This window comes from Macaca thibetana, chromosome X, assembly GCF_024542745.1.
Source record: "Macaca thibetana thibetana isolate TM-01 chromosome X, ASM2454274v1, whole genome shotgun sequence".
Lineage (NCBI taxonomy): Eukaryota > Metazoa > Chordata > Mammalia > Primates > Cercopithecidae > Macaca > Macaca thibetana.
Genome location: NC_065598.1, coordinates 98,576,860 through 98,592,882, shown reverse-complemented (window position 1 = coordinate 98,592,882; position 16,023 = coordinate 98,576,860). Strand labels below are relative to the sequence as shown.

At 42.4% G+C, this 16,023-nt stretch overlaps 1 pseudogene across 1 annotated transcript; it reads right to left on the bottom strand.

The window, feature by feature from the left end:
• Positions 1–454: 454 nt before the first annotated feature.
• LOC126946059 (uncharacterized) lies at positions 455–1,440 on the bottom strand (annotated as a pseudogene). The gene has a single exon (XR_007722576.1). The product of XR_007722576.1 is annotated as an uncharacterized LOC126946059 (transcript).
• Between the last annotated feature and the right edge of the window lie 14,583 nt (positions 1,441–16,023).

Genomic DNA, 16,023 nt, shown 5'->3' with positions numbered 1-16,023 from the left:
ACAACACTTATAATTTAAAAGTCTTCCAAATGTGAACATTCTGGCCTAGAACCCTTCCCATCTCCATCAACCCAGAAGACATCAAATTTTCAGAAGACAATCTTTCCTAGGACTTGTAAAACAAAATGTACAAAATATATTAGTTTAAACTCTACTTTTGTCATACACTGGCAACCTCTTTAACATCCAGAAAGACTAGATGTTGTCAATTAGGACTCGTCTGTCCTTTATGTACACTATATACACAGATAAGTAAAACAAAATGCACAGAGATAATGATTCATCTTGCCTCGCTGCAAGCAGGATGGCATAGAGCTCTCTGCACCTCCCCCTCTTCTCTCCTCCCCTGAACCACTGCACAAACACAATGAGTATTACTCAACAGGTGACTTGGCCATTCCCCCCAAAAAACATTTCCTATGAATTGTAACAAAAAGATATTTACAAAATGTTATTTTGCTACCTCTAATTTTAACATATATCAGGCACTTCAGAACATCTAAAAAGAATAGACATTTCAAAAAAGCTTAGCATTGTCAACTATATACACAGTAGTGAGGAATAAAATGCACACAAAACAATGGATAGAATATGAAAATGTCTTCTAAATATGACCAGTCTAGCATAGAACCTTCTTTTCTTTCTCACGTCTTCCAGCTCGATGTCATCTAACCCACTTAACGTGGACGTATCGCTTCCAGAGGCCGTCTAACAACTTCATTTCCAAAAGTCGTCTCCAGAAGACACGTATTTTCTATGATTTCTTTTAAACAAATGAGAATTTACAAGATGTGTGACTTTCTAACTCTACTTTATCATACGTCGGCAACCTCTTTCCATCTAAAAGGGCTAGATGTGACAAATGTTTTCTATTAAAAGGCTGGGGTGGAGTTGAGAGCAGCTTTTTCATATTATATACACAGGCCTTCCAAAATCGGCCAGTAAATCTTCCCAGAGGGTGGCGGGCATTTCCAACGGGCCAAACATGGCCTGTCATTCTACCATTTCTCTCTTCCAACAGCAAAGTCTGGTGGAACGAAGACCAACTGCCCGATGGCCGCTAATCGTTCCACCCGGTCGTCGTTTGGGACTTCGCTCACCTCCCAGGTCCGTTAAGGCCTTTGTCCGTTGTCGTCAGGACTAGGTAGGTTTCGCCCAATGGCGACAGAGTGGTCACCCGGGAACCGGATCTGCGCGGCTTCGTGGCCTAAAGAGGCAGCTGAGCCTGCCTGCGTCCCTAGGCCGCCTTCCTGGGCCCTACACGCCCTAATGGCCTCCGCCGCGCGGCCGCCATGCTTCCCGGCCCGCCACGCCCGCCGCCGCCCAAAGGCGCTGCGTCCCGGCGGCTCTGCTGGGGTTTCGTTGAGGCCCGGCAGGCTTAGGCCGGGAGACCCGGCGGCCGGCCGGGTCCGGGCCTGGAGAGGCCGCCGCCGCCATCAGTCACCGAGGTGGGGTGGGGAAGAGAGGTTCGCGGCGGCTTCAAGGCCTGGGCACAGCCAGCGGGCAGCCGCAGCAGAGGCCTCCGGTATCTGCATGGCACAGGGCTCGGCCTGTCCCGGGGCCCCCCAGTTCACCCGCCGGCCCAGGGCCGGAGGGCCTGGAGGGCCCTGAAGGAGTGGGCCGCGTTCTGCTTCTCTCTGCGTTCTCTGCCGACCGGAACTCTTTTTTTTTTTTTTTTTTTTTTTTTTGAGACGGAGTCTCGCTCTGTCGCCCAGGCTGGAGTGCAGTGGCGCGATCTCGGTTCACTGCAAGCTCCGCCTCCCGGGTTCACACCATTCTCCTGCCTCAGTCTCCCGAGTAGCTGGGACTATAGGCGCCCGCCACCATGCCCAGCTAATTTTTTGTATTTTAGTAGAGAGTGGGTTTCACCATGTTAGCCAGGACGGTCTGGATCTCCTGACCTCGTGATCCGCCCATCTCGGCCTCCCAAAGTGCTGGGATTACAGGCGTGAGCACCACGCCTGGCCGCTTATGCTAACTTCTTAACTAACCTGCTTAATATACCTGATATGGAAAAAAAAACCCTCTTAATAATGGATAGAGAAATGAGCAAATGATATTAACAGATAATTCATATAAAAAGCAGTATAAGGCCACGGACGGTGGCTCATGCCGGTATATAATCCCAGCACTTTGGGAGGCCGAGGCTGGAGGATCACCTGAGGTCAGAAGTTGGAGACCTGCCTGGCCAACATGGAGAAACCCTGCCTCCAATAAAAATACAAAAATTAGCCTGGTGTGGCGGCGGGCGCCTGTAATCCCAGCTACTCAGGAGGCTGAGGCAGGAGAATCGCTTGAACCCAGGAGGCAGAGGTTGCAGTGAGCCGAGACTGCGCCACTGCACTCAGGCCTGGGCGACAGAGCAAGGCTCTTTCTCAAAAATAAATAAATAAATAAATAAACATTATACGTACTCATTAAACTTTAAAAAAATGTGTCAAATTACAAAAAGTGCAGAAATGCAAAACAATATTCCGGGCTAACATGCTGAGTTAAAAAGCCAAATTTAATGTGATCTCAGTTTTTTTGTTTGTTTATATTTTGTTTGTTTTGTTTTGAGAGAGTCTCATTCTCTCACTCTGTCGCCCAGGTTGGATGCGGTGGTGTGGTCGTGGCTCACTGCAACCTCCGCCTCCTGGGTGCAAGTGATTCTCATGCCTCAGCCTCTTGAGTACCTGGGATTACAGGCGTGCTCCACCACCCCTGGCTAATTTTTGTATTTTTAGTAGAGACGGGGTTTTGACATGTTGGCCAGGCTGGTCTTGAACTCTCAAACTCCTAATCTCATGTGATCTGCCCGCCTCAGCTTCCCAAAGTGCTGGAATTACAAATTTATTTGGCTTAATAAACAGCAAGACTAGTCAGATAAACCCTGCAAAAGAAGAAAGTGAAGGGAGGGAGCCCTACCAGGTACTAATGCATATAATAAAGTATGTGCAATATACAAGTATGACACTGGCTCATAAATAGACAGAAAAAGCTAATAAAATAGAGAAAATACTGATATTGTATTTATATTCTAGTATTACATTTGGAAATTTGTTAATAGCATGTGATTAAGGTGCATTTCAAATCATTGAAGATATGATTGATAATTTCAGAAGTGGTGTTCTGATAGCTAGCAAACCAAATAGTTATAAAGGCAAAAAGGGATTCATTTTACATCAGAATAAATTCCAAAGGGTGCAGATTTTAATGTAAAACATGAATGCATACAAATATTAGGAAAAAACACTGGTGAATTCCTCTATCATGAGGAAGTGAAGAACACTTTCATAACTATGACTCAAAATCCAGGTGCATTAAGGAAAAAAGGTTGATACATTTAACAAAATTAAAATAACAACAGCCACATTGTATGACAAAAAACATGGTATACAACTAAAAGATATCTAAAATATTCTCAACTAATATTTCTAAGAAAGTGTTGCTATCCATTCTATGTAAAAGCTTATAAATATAAAGCCATTAAAAAACAACAACCCTATCAAAGACTTGTAAGAACCATAAACAGTTAATGGAAGAAAATGCAAAGAAACTCAAACTTGGTTCTAGTAAGAGAGATATAATTAAAGCTATACTAAGTACCATTCTTCACCTATTAGATTGTCAAATATTCATAGGTTTGTCAATTCACTTAGTTCATGAGGGAGTGCAAAAAGGCACGTGCTTTTGTACATTGCTCACAGGGATGGAAAATGGTATGATCAAAGTAGAAGGCTTAATACTGGCCCCCAAAGATGTAAGGTCTCACTGCTTGAAGACTGATAATATTACTCATAGGAAAAGGATCTTGGCAAATGGGATTACGTTAAGAATCTTGAAATGGAGAGATTATATACTCGACTATCCAGATAGTCCCTAAATGCAATACCAAATGTTCTTATAAGAAAGAGGCAGTGGCCGGGCACGATGGCTCACACCTGTAGTCCCAGCTACTCGGGAGGCTGAGGCAGGGGAAACGCTTGAACCCGGGAGGCGGAGGTTGCAGTGAGCTGACTCCCTCTATAAAAAAAAGAAGCAAGGCTGGGCGCGGTGGCTCATGCCTGTAATCCCAGCACTTTGAGAGGCCGAGGTGGGCAGATCACGAGGTCAGGAGATAGAGACCATCCTGGCCAACGTGGTGAAACCCTGTCCCTACTAAAATACAAAAAATTAGCCGGGCATGGTGGTGCACGCCTGTAGTCCCAGCTACTTGGGAGGCTGAGGCAGGAAAATCGCTTGAACAGGGGACCCTGAGGTTGAAGTGAGCCAAGATTGCGCCACTGCACTCCAGCCTGGCAACAGAGCGAGACTGAGAGAGAGGAGAGAGAGAGAGAGAGAGGAGAAAGAGAGGAAGGAAGGAAGGAAGGAAGGGAGGGAGGGAGGGAGGGAGGGAATTGACACAGATAGAACAGTAGAAGGCAGTAAGGCAGTGTGACCAGGTATGCAGAAATTGGACCAATGAAGCTACAAACCAAGGAATGCTGGAAAACCAGAAACTAGAAAAGGCAAGAAATTGATTATTTCCTAGAGCCTCTGGAAAAAGGATGGTCCTGCTGATACCTTAGTTTTGGCCCAATGAAACTGATTTTGAACTCTGGCCTCCAGAACTGTGAAAATAAATTTCAGCTGTTTATAGACACTAATTTTGTGGTAATTTGTTACAGTAGCCGTAGAAAACTAACACAACCACTATGGATGGGAATTTGCTAATATCTACCAAATGCCCTGTGGCACTATTTGAAGAACAAAAGAATGGAAAAATGTAAATACTCATCATTGTAGGGTGCATGAAATACTATCATATAACCACACAAAGGTGGACACTAAGTTAGATGTAAAGAAAACTGATGAAAATCTCCAAATAGTGCTTTGGATATAAAGTAAAAAAAAAAAAAAAAAAAAAAAAAATTATAAAGATGTGAGTAGCATGATACTTTTTAATGTAAGAAGGGGGAATGCAAAAATATATACTTTTTTTTACTTGTATTAAAAATAAAGAAAAGGACTTCTGTTTGGGGGATGAGATGAAATAGATACACTTCTCAGTACTATTTCTGCTGAGCATGGCTAAAACCTCTCAATATTTTAAGTAAAATAAACATAAGACTCTGAAAGGCTACCTCTAGACAAAGAACCAGAAAAGGGGACATATAGTAAAAAAGCAAGCTTTTAGACTCTAACTGCCCTGTTTTAGCAAAGGACAATGGAATAAAACACAGCTCCACCCCCACAATGCCAGCAGACTGAGTGGGGAGCATTGATTCCATACTCATCAGATTGTAAACACTCACCCATCTCTACCCTTTGGGGTGATACCAGAGAAGACTATGTGGAGAACAAGTACTTTCATCCTCACCTGGTAGAAATGAATAACCCCCAATGGTGTCAGTGGACACCATGCAAGAAACTTGAGTTGTGCCCACACTCAATGATAATGAGATGCCCCTTCTCTTCTTTTCTGGGCTGGAGTCACCAGAAGTTGAGTGGGAAGGTGAAACGTTTATGATCATCCAGTAATACGGGGCTTTCTTATCTTCACAGGGTCAGTGGAAGCTACATAGAGAACAGTTACAATGTGTCTTCCCCCTCCTGCCAGGATGGTGTCAGTGGAAGCCTGGCAGGGAGTGAAATTTCACCTCTGCCAAGCAGTAACAAGGAGACACTTCCCTTCCAATCTCACACCTGCCCCCTCCACAGTGTTAGTGGAGGCTGAGTGGGGAACCTAGACTTTTATCTCCACCCAGCAGTAATAAGCTCTCCCTATTCCCCTCCACACACACCATGGTGTCATTGGAGGCCACACAGGAAATAGCAAGGAGGCGTGCTGCTCTTCCTAGCCAGAGTAGTGTAGATGGAGGCCTAGTGAGAATCCTGAAACCCATCTCTCCTAAGCAGTAATAAGGCACCACTTCCCCTCCCACCCTCCAGCCCCTGTGTCAGAGAGGTTTGAGTAGTGAATCTGGATTTTCATTTAAATAGCATCTGGAGTTTCATAACATGATACCAAAAATATTTAGGATATAATTTAAAAATCTATCTTTGAGAATCTGGAAAATCTAAAATTGAGAAAGAAAATACAATCAATGGATACCAACACCAAAATGACATAGGTGTTGGAATTATCCTATGTGGATTTTAAAAGCAGTCGTCATGAAAAAGCTTCAGTGAGCAAATAAGATGTTCCAAACTGTGCTAATACCACAAATCAAATGCTGGAAAGCAATGAAAATACTGAAAATCTTAACAAATAAAGATATATAGGAGAACCAAATGGAACTTTAGAACCAGAAAATACAATAACTGAAATAAAACTCAGTGGGCGGGGTGTGCTTGGGATGCAGCTGTAATCCTAGCTACTCAGGAGGCTAAGGTGAGAGACTCCTTTGAGACAAGGAGTTCAAGACCATCCTGGGCAATATAGTGAGACCCCATCTCTAAAATAAAGTAAACACTCAATGAATGGATGCAACAGCATAATGGAGAGAAAAGAGAAAAGAATCGGGGAACTTGAATATAGAGAAACAGAAATTAACCCTTTTGGAAAGAGAGGATACACTAAAAATACAGAACAAAGCCTCAAGAACCTGTGGGACTATGACAAAAGATATATTTGTGTCATTTTTGTGTTGGAAGGAGAAGAGAAAGAGTGCATGAGCGAAAAAGTATTTGAGGAAATAATGGCTAAAGACCTTCAAATTTAGCAAAAGACATAAACTGAGAAGTACAAATCTGAGCATATCCCAAAAAGGCTTATCCCAAATAAATCCATGAAAAGACACATCATTATCAAACTTTAGAAAACTAAACACAAAGATAAAAATCCTAAAATCAGGAAGAGATAAATAATGCATTGCCTATAATTGAAAAATACAGCACATTTCTCATCAGAAACCATGGAGAACAGAAAGGAGTGGCACATCATTTTTCAAGTGCTTAACGAAAAGAATTGTTAACCTCAAAGTACGTATTCAAGTAAATTATCCTTTAGAAATTGAGGATATACAGATATTCTCAAATGAAGGAAAAACAATTTGTAACCAGCAGACATACCCTAAAACAATGGCTTTAGCCAGAAAGGAACTGATAAAAGAAGTGCTCTTGGAACATAAGAACAAAAAGATGAGTAAATACAATAGCTCTTCCTTCTCCTCTTGAGATTTCTAAATTCTGTTTGATGGTTGAAGTAAAAAGTATAACACCATCTGATTAGTTCCCAATATATGTAGAAGAAATATTGAAGACTATAATAAGTGGCTGATGACAAAGAGACTTTATTGGCCTTGGCATTGGAAACAGCTGGACGTACACACACTTGCCACTGTTTAGCATACCTATTACTGAAGGATACATGAAACAATGAATGAATGAGAAGTATACTGGGATGGGACACACAGTTTTCCCATGCTCTAAATAAACAGGATCTGAACATCACTCCCTTGGACACTTGGTTACTTTGGCCTCAAAGATCTTTCCTCTTCCCTTCAAAAATATCTCTACTGGAAAGTAACACTTTCCAGACGCTCCAAGTTGTGCTAACGCCACCAATCAAATTTTGTCAGATCCACTTCCTGGGCATTAAATGCTTCTTCCCTCAAGTCAAAGGGCTCAGGGTAGCCCAGGAATCATCTCCTGCATCTTCATTACTCCCTACCTTGAGAAAGTTGAGAGAGACATGAATTTAGAGAGAAATGAAAGGGGCATTATGGGCCTACCTGCTAAATCACTGAAGGCCATCCAAAAAAGATAGTGATAGGCCAATTTTGCATGTGGGAACATATGCAGATAACATGGCTGAAATCCAGTAACAAATCGTTACATCCCAGGGGAAATCTCGTACAGAGAACACAGTTGAAAAGGCCAGGCAGTCTGTGGACAACAGAAAAGTGCACATTTGAGTAAAGTCGAGTGAATCCATATGCTTACAACAGCACAGAGTCGCCCAACCACAAAAGGCTGTTTGGTCAATACCTGCAGCTTTGTTAGAGTGGGGTTATACATATAACTCTGCAGAAATAACTGCAAAAATGCAATACGTAAAAGATAGTAAAGGTGTGTTAACTTGTGCTCAATCTTGTCAGAACCTTGTTGAGTTGTGATACAACACACTGAGCTGATGAAAAGAGCTGAGGCAACAGAGGGAGAGAAAAGCCTCGTGAAAAATCTCAGGGAGGATGCAGAGAGAAAACAAACGAAAACATGGAGAGTGTGACCTCATGGAGAGAATGTTCTGGTTAAGAATGTAACTCTAGGACTCACTGGCAGATAGGGGTCTATGGGGCCTGGGGTCAGAGAGAAATTAAAATGGATGGACAATTTACAGACAGCGTGGGTGCTCAATTAGTGTAAATCCTTCCCCTTGATGTCCACTTCCCACTTTAATGAAGGTTTAGGGTGCTGACATCAATCACTTTATTATTGTCAGTGCTCCTGTTTCTTCCCTGCTGCCATGGACCAGTGAGAGGCATACAGGGCACTTCCCTTCTCACCATATTTGTGCAATTTCAGGTAAAGGTAACCTGCAGCATCCCATTGAAGCAAATGTGTCCTTCACCAATTGGTCCTAAACCTGGATGGCCTCAGGCCTAGAGTGTCTGGTCAGTTATCTCAGAGCCCTGTCTGCTCCCCTGGTCCAGTCAGTCAGGCTGGACCCCCCTGTCTTCTCTTCTCCAACTACCCCCAACAAGTCCTGCCCATTGTACTAGGCCTAGCCCCTCTTTGAGGAGTCTCTGATTATTCCAGTGAGGCCTCCCTGTTCTTGTATAATAAGGTGGTGCTACAGAATTCACCATAACTTCCACAAGGATCTGGACTTCATGCAATGATTACCACGACCTCTCCATCCCCTGGGCCACTGGAGGTGTGAAGAGTGATGGACGCTCAGTGAACAACTGTGTGACAGTTCAGGTCAAGGCAAGAGAAGAAACTTACCCTGGATGGTTCGGGGACTGGGTCCCAGGAATAATTCTTGACTCTTCCTCCAGTGTTCCTCCTTGCACACTCACCATCAGTAACCTCTGTCTGAAGCTCCAATAAGGCCCCAGAGCCCCAGGTCATGTTCACACCTGATGTGAACACAGAAGGCCCCAACAGACTGCAGGAAAAGCACAATTATTCAATGGAAAAGGAGTGAGGACCTTCTCCACCCCAACTCCATTGGAGTGCATAGACCAGAGATAGCACTGAATTTCCTACATAATATACCTGAGTGTGGTTCCCTTCTTACATTCCCAAATACACATCAAACTGTAATGATGCTGTTGAGGTTAAGAGATATCATCCCTGTTAAATATGGTTGGAATGGTGTTACGGACTTAAGTATATTAACATACACAAAACTATTGTATGAAAGTGTTTTATATTAAACCTTATTTGATCCTATCAACTCCATTCAAGACCAATTATTATCCCCATTACTCAGATAAGGAAACTGGAGCTAAAAGCTAAGTAGTACAACCTAGGGAAACAGCCTTTTAAATTATTATTCCAGAACTCAAAGCTTAAGATTACAGAAAATATTAAGCTTTTCCTCCCTCTGTCCTGTGAGCTGACATTTGATATATCTTATTATTTTATTTATTTATTTCTCTGTGTTTTTTTTTTTTTTTCTTTTTTGAGTCAGGATCTCTCTCTGTCACCCAGGCTGGAGTGCAGTGGTGCAATCATAGCTCACTGCAGCCTCAAACTCCTGGGCTCAAGTGATCCTCCCACCTCAGCCTCATGAGTAGCAGCTACCACCACACCTGGCCATGTTTTTAATTGTTTTTATTTTTTTTATTTTTATTTTTTATTATTATTATACTTTAAGTTCTAGGGTACATGTGCATAACATGCAGGTTTGTTACATATGTATACTTGTGCCATGTTGGTGTGCTGCACCCATCAACTCGTCAGCACCCATCAACTCGTCATTTACATCAGGTATAACTCCCAATGCAATCCCTCCCCCCTCCCCCCTCCCCGTGATAGGCCCCGGTGTGTGATGTTTCCCTTCCCGAGTCCAAGTGATCTCATTGTTCAGTTCCCACCTATGAGTGAGAACATGCGGTGTTTGGTTTTCTGTTCTTGCGATAGTTTGCTGAGAATGATGGTTTCCAGCTGCATCCATGTCCCTACAAAGGACACAAACTCATCCTTTTTGATGGCTGCATAGTATTCCATGGTGTATATGTGCCACATTTTCTTAATCCAGTCTGTCACTGATGGGCATTTGGGTTGATTCCAAGTCTTTGCTATTGTGAATAGTGCCGCAATAAACATACGTGTGCATGTGTCTTTATAGCAGCATGATTTATAATCCTTTGGGTATATACCCAGTAATGGGATGGCTGGGTCATATGGTACTTCTAGTTCTAGATCCTTGAGGAATTGCCATACTGTTTTCCATAATGGTTGAACTGGTTTACAATCCCACCAACAGTGCAAAAGTGCTCCTGTTTCTCCACATCCTCTCCAGCACCTGTTGTTTCCTGACTTTTTAATGATCGCCATTCTAACTGGTGTGAGATGGTATCTCATTGTGGTTTTGATTTGCATTTCTCTGATGGCCAGTGATGATGAGCATTTTTTCATGTGTCTGTTGGCTGTATGAATGTCTTCTTTTGAGAAATGTCTGTTCATATCCTTTGCCCACTTTTTGATGGGGTTGTTTCTTTTTTCTTGTAAATTTGTTTGAGTTCTTTGTAGGTTCTGGATATTAGCCCTTTGTCTGATGAGTAGATTGCAAAAATGTTCTCCCATTCTGTAGGTTGCCTGTTCACTCTGATGGTAGTTTCTTTTGCTGTGCAGAAGCTCTTTAGTTTAATTAGATCCCATTTGTCAATTTTGGCTTTTGTTGCCATTGCTTTTGGTGTTTTAGACATGAAGTCCTTGCCCATGCCTATGTCCTGAATGGTATTACCTAGGTTTTCTTCTAGGGTTTTTATGATATTAAGTCTAACATTTAAGTCTCTAATCCATCTTGAATTAATTTTCGTATAAGGAGTAAGGAAAGGATCCAGTTTCAGCTTTCTACTTATGGCTAGCCAATTTTCCCAGCACCATTTATTAAATAGGGAATCCTTTCTCCATTTCTTGTTTTTCTCAGGTTTATCAAAGATCAGATGGCTGTAGATGTGTGGTATTATTTCTGAGGACTCTGTTCTCTTCCATTGGTCTATATCTCTGTTTTGGTACCAGTACCATGCTGTTTTGGTTACTGTAGCCTTGTAGTATAGTTTGAAGTCAGGTAGCGTGATGCCTCCAGCTTTGTTCTTTTGACTTAGGATTGTCTTGGAAATGCGGGCTCTTTTTTGGTTCCATATGAACTTTAAAGCAGTTTTTTCCAATTCTGTGAAGAAACTCATTGGTAGCTTGATGGGGATGGCATTGAATCTATAAATTACCTTGGGCAGTATGGCCATTTTCACGATATTGATTCTTCCTATCCATGAGCATGGTATGTTCTTCCATTTGTTTGTGTCCTCTTTTATTTCACTGAGCAGTGGTTTGTAGTTCTCCTTGAAGAGGTCCTTTACATCCCTTGTAAGTTGGATTCCTAGGTATTTGATTCTCTTTGAAGCAATTGTGAATGGAAGTTCATTCATGATTTGGCTCTCTGTTTGTCTGTTACTGGTGTATAAGAATGCTTGTGATTTTTGCACATTAATTTTGTATCCTGAGACTTTGCTGAAGTTGCTTATCAGCTTAAGGAGATTTTGGGCTGAGACAATGGGGTTTTCTAAATATACAATCATGTCATCTGCAAAGAGGGACAATTTGACTTCTTTTCCTAACTGAATACCCTTTATTTCTTTCTCTTGCCTGATTGCCCTAGCCAGAACTTCCAACACCATGTTGAATAGGAGTGGTGAGAGAGGGCATCCCTGTCCTGTGCCAGTTTTCAAAGGGAATTTTTCCAGTTTTTGCCCATTCAGTATGATATTGGCTTTGGGTTTGTCATAAATAGCTCTTATTACTTTGAGATACGTTCCATCAATACCGAATTTATTGAGCGTTTTTAGCATGAAGGGCTGTTGAATTTTGTCAAAGGCCTTTTCTGCATCTATTGAGATAATCATGTGGTTTTTGTCTTTGGTTCCGTTTATATGCTGGCTTACGTTTATTGATTTGCGAATGTTGAACGAGCCTTGCATCTCAGGGATGAAGCCCACTTGATCATAGTGGATAAGTTTTTTGATGTGCTGCTGGATCCAGTTTGCCAGTATTTTGTTGAGGATTTTTGCATCGATGTTCATCAGGGATATTGGTCTAAAATTCTCTTTTTTTGTTGTGTCTCTGCCAGGCTTTGGTATCAGGATGATGTTGGCCTCATAAAATGAGTTAGGGAGGATTCCCTCTTTTTCTATTGATTGGAATAGTTTCAGAAGGAATGGTACCAGCTCCTCCTTGTACCTCTGGTAGAATTCAGCTGTGAATCCTTCTGGTCCTGGACTTTTTTTGGTTGGTAGGCTATTAATTATTGCCTCAATTTCAGAGCCTGCTATTGGTCTATTCAGGGATTCAACTTCTTCCTGGTTTAGTCTTGGAAGAGTGTAAGTGTCCAGGAAATTATCCATTTCTTCTAGATTTTCTAGTTTATTTGCGTAGAGGTGTTTATAGTATTCTCTGATGGTAGTTTGTATTTCTGTGGGATCAGTGGTGCTATCCCCTTTATCATTTTTTATTGCATCTATTTGATTCTTCTCTCTTTTCTTCTTTATTAGTCTTGCTAGTGGTCTGTCAATTTTGTTGATCTTTTCAAAAAACCAACTCCTGGATTCATTGATTTTTTGGAGGGTTTTTTGTGTCTCTATCTCCTTCAGTTCTGCTCTGATCTTAGTTATTTCTTGCCTTCTGCTAGCTTTCGAATGTGTTTGCTCTTGCTTCTCTAGTTCTTTTAATTGTGATGTTAGAGTGTCAATTTTAGATCTTTCCAGCTTTCTCTTGTGGGCATTTAGTGCTATAAATTTCCCTCTACACACTGCTTTAAATGTGTCCCAGAGATTCTGGTATGTTGTATCTTTGTTCTCATTGGTTTCAAAGAACATCTTTATTTCTGACTTCATTTCGTTATATACCCAGTAGTCATTCAGGAGCAGGTTGTTCAGTTTCCATGTAGTTGAGCGGTTTTGATTGAGTTTCTTAGTCCTGAGTTCTAGTTTGATTGCACTGTGGTCTGAGAGACAGTTTGTTATAATTTCTGTTCTTGTACATTTGCTGAGGAGTGCTTTACTTCCAATTATGTGGTCAATTTTGGAATAAGTGTGATGTGGTGCTGAGAAGAATGTATATTCTGTTGATTTGGGGTGGAGAGTTCTGTAGATGTCTATTAGGTCTGCTTGCTGCAGAGATGAGTTCAATTCCTGGATGTCCTTGTTAACTTTCTATCTCGTTGATCTGTCTAATGTTGACAGTGGGGTGTTGAAGTCTCCCATTATCATTGTATGGGAGTCTATGTCTCTTTGTAAGTCTCTAAGGACTTGCTTTATTAATCTGGGTGCTCCTGTATTGGGTGCATATATATTTAGGATAGTTAGCTCTTCTTGTTGAATTGATCCCTTTACCATTATGTAATGGCCTTCTTTGTCTCTTTTGATCTTTGATGGTTTAAAGTCTGTTTTATCAGAGACTAGTATTGCAACCCCTGCTTTTTTTAATTCTCCATTTGCTTGGTAGATCTTCCTCCATCCCTTTATTTTGAGCCTGTGTATGTCTCTGCATGTGAGATGGGTCTCCTGAATACAGCAGACTGATGGGTCTTGACTCTTTATCCAGTTTGCCAGTCTGTGTCTTTTAATTGGAGCATTTAGTCCATTTACATTTAAGGTTAATATTGTTATGTGTGAACTTGATCCTGCCATTATGATATTAACTGGTCATTTTGCTCGTTAGTTGATGCAGTTTCTTCCTAGCCTCGATGGTCTTTACATTTTGGCATGTTTTTGCAATGGCTGGTACCGGTTGTTCCTTTCCATGCTTAGTGCTTCCTTCAGGGTCTCTTGTAAGGCAGGCCTGGTGGTGAGAAAATCTCTAAGCATTTGCTTATCTGTAAAGGATTTTATTTCTCCTTCACTTATGAAACTTAGTTTGGCTGGATATGAAATTCTGGGTTTAAAATTCTTTTCTTTAAGAATGTTGAATATCGGCCCCCACTCTCTTCTGGCTTGTAGAGTTTCTGCCGAGAGATCTGCTGTTAGTCTGATGGGCTTCCCTTTGTGGGTAACCCGACCTTTTTCTCTGGCTGCCCTTAAGATTTTTTCCTTCATTTCAACTTTGGTGAATCTGGCAATTATGTGTCTTGGAGTTGCTCTTCTCGAGGAGTATCTTTGTGGCGTTCTCTGTATTTCCTGAATTTGAATGTTGGCCTGCCCTACTAGGTTGGGGAAGTTCTCCTGGATGATATCCTGAAGAGCGTTTTCCAACTTGGTTCCATTTTCCCCCTCACTTTCAGGCACCCCAATCAGACGTAGATTTGGTCTTTTTACATAATCCCATACTTCTTGCAGGTTTTGTTCATTTCTTTTTCTTCTTTTTTCTTTATATTTTTTCTTCTCGCTTCATTCCATTCATTTGATCCTCAATATCTGATACTCTTTCTTCCAGTTGATCGAGTCGGTTACTGAAGCTTGTGCATTTGTCACGTATTTCTCGTGTCATGGTTTTCATCTCTTTCATTTCGTTTATGGCCTTCTCTGCATTAATTATTCTAGTTATCAATTCTTCCACTCTTTTTTCAAGATTTTTAGTTTCTTTGCACTGGGTACGTAATTCCTTCTTTAGCTCTGAGAAGTTTGATGGACTGAAACCTTCTTCTCTCATCTTGTCAAAGTCATTCTCCGTCCAGCTTTGATCCATTGCTGGCAATGAGCTGCGTTCCTTTGGAGGGGGAGATGCGCTCTTATTTTTTGAATTTCCAGCTTTTCTGCCCTGCTTTTTCCCCATCTTTGTGGTTTTATCTGCCTCTGGTCTTTGATGATGTTGATGTACTGATGGGGTTTTGGTGTGGGTGTCCTTCCTGTTTGTTAGTTTTCCTTCTAACAGTCAGGACCCTCAGCTGTAGGTCTGTTGGAGATTGCTTGAGGTCCACTCCAGACCCTGTTTGTCTGGGTGTCAGCAGCAGAGGCTGCAGAAGATAGAATACTGCTGAACAGCGAGTGTACCTGTCTGATTCTTGCTTTGGAAGCTTCCTCTCAGGGGTATACTCCACCCTGTGAGGTGTGGGGTGTCAGTCTGCCCCTAGTGGGGGATGTCTCCCAGTTAGGCTACTCAGGGGTCAGGGACCCACTTGAGCAGGCAGTCTGTCCCTTCTCAGATCTCAACCTCCGTGTTGGGAGATCCACTGCTCTCTTCAAAGCTGTCAGACAGAGTCGTTTGCGTCTGCAGAGGTTTCTGCTGCTTTAGTTGTTGTTGTTGTTGTTGTTGTTGTTTAGCTGTGCCCTGCCCCAGAGGTGGAGTCTACAGAGACTGGCAGGCCTCCTTGAGCTGCTGTGAGCTCCACCCAGTTCGATCTTCCCAGGGCTTTGTTTACCTACTTAAGGCTCAGCAATGGCGGGCGCCCCTCCCCCAGCCTCGCTGCTGCCTTGCGGGTAGATCACAGACTGCTGTGCTAGCAATGAGGAAGGCTCTGTGGGCGTGGGACCCTCCCGGCCAGGTGTGGGATATAATCTCCTGGTGTGCCCGTTTGCTTAAAGCGCAATATTGGGGTGGGAGTTACCCGATTTTCCAAGTGTTGTGTGTCTCAGTTCCCCAGGCTAGCAAAAGGGATTCCCTTCCCCCTTGCACTTCCCAGGTGAGGCAATGCCTCGCCCTGCTTCAGCTCTAGCTGGTCGGGCTGCAGCAGCTGACCAGCACCGATTGTTCGGCACTCCCTAGTGAGATGAACCCAGTACCTCAGTTGAAAATGCAGAAATCACCTGTCTTCTGTGTCGCTAGCGCTGGGAGCTGGAGACTGGAGCTGTTCCTATTTGGCCATCTTGCTCCGCCCCTTTAATTGTTTTTGTTTGTTTGTTTGTTTTATTTTGTTTCTATGTTGCCAGGGTTGGTCTCAATCTCCCCAACTCC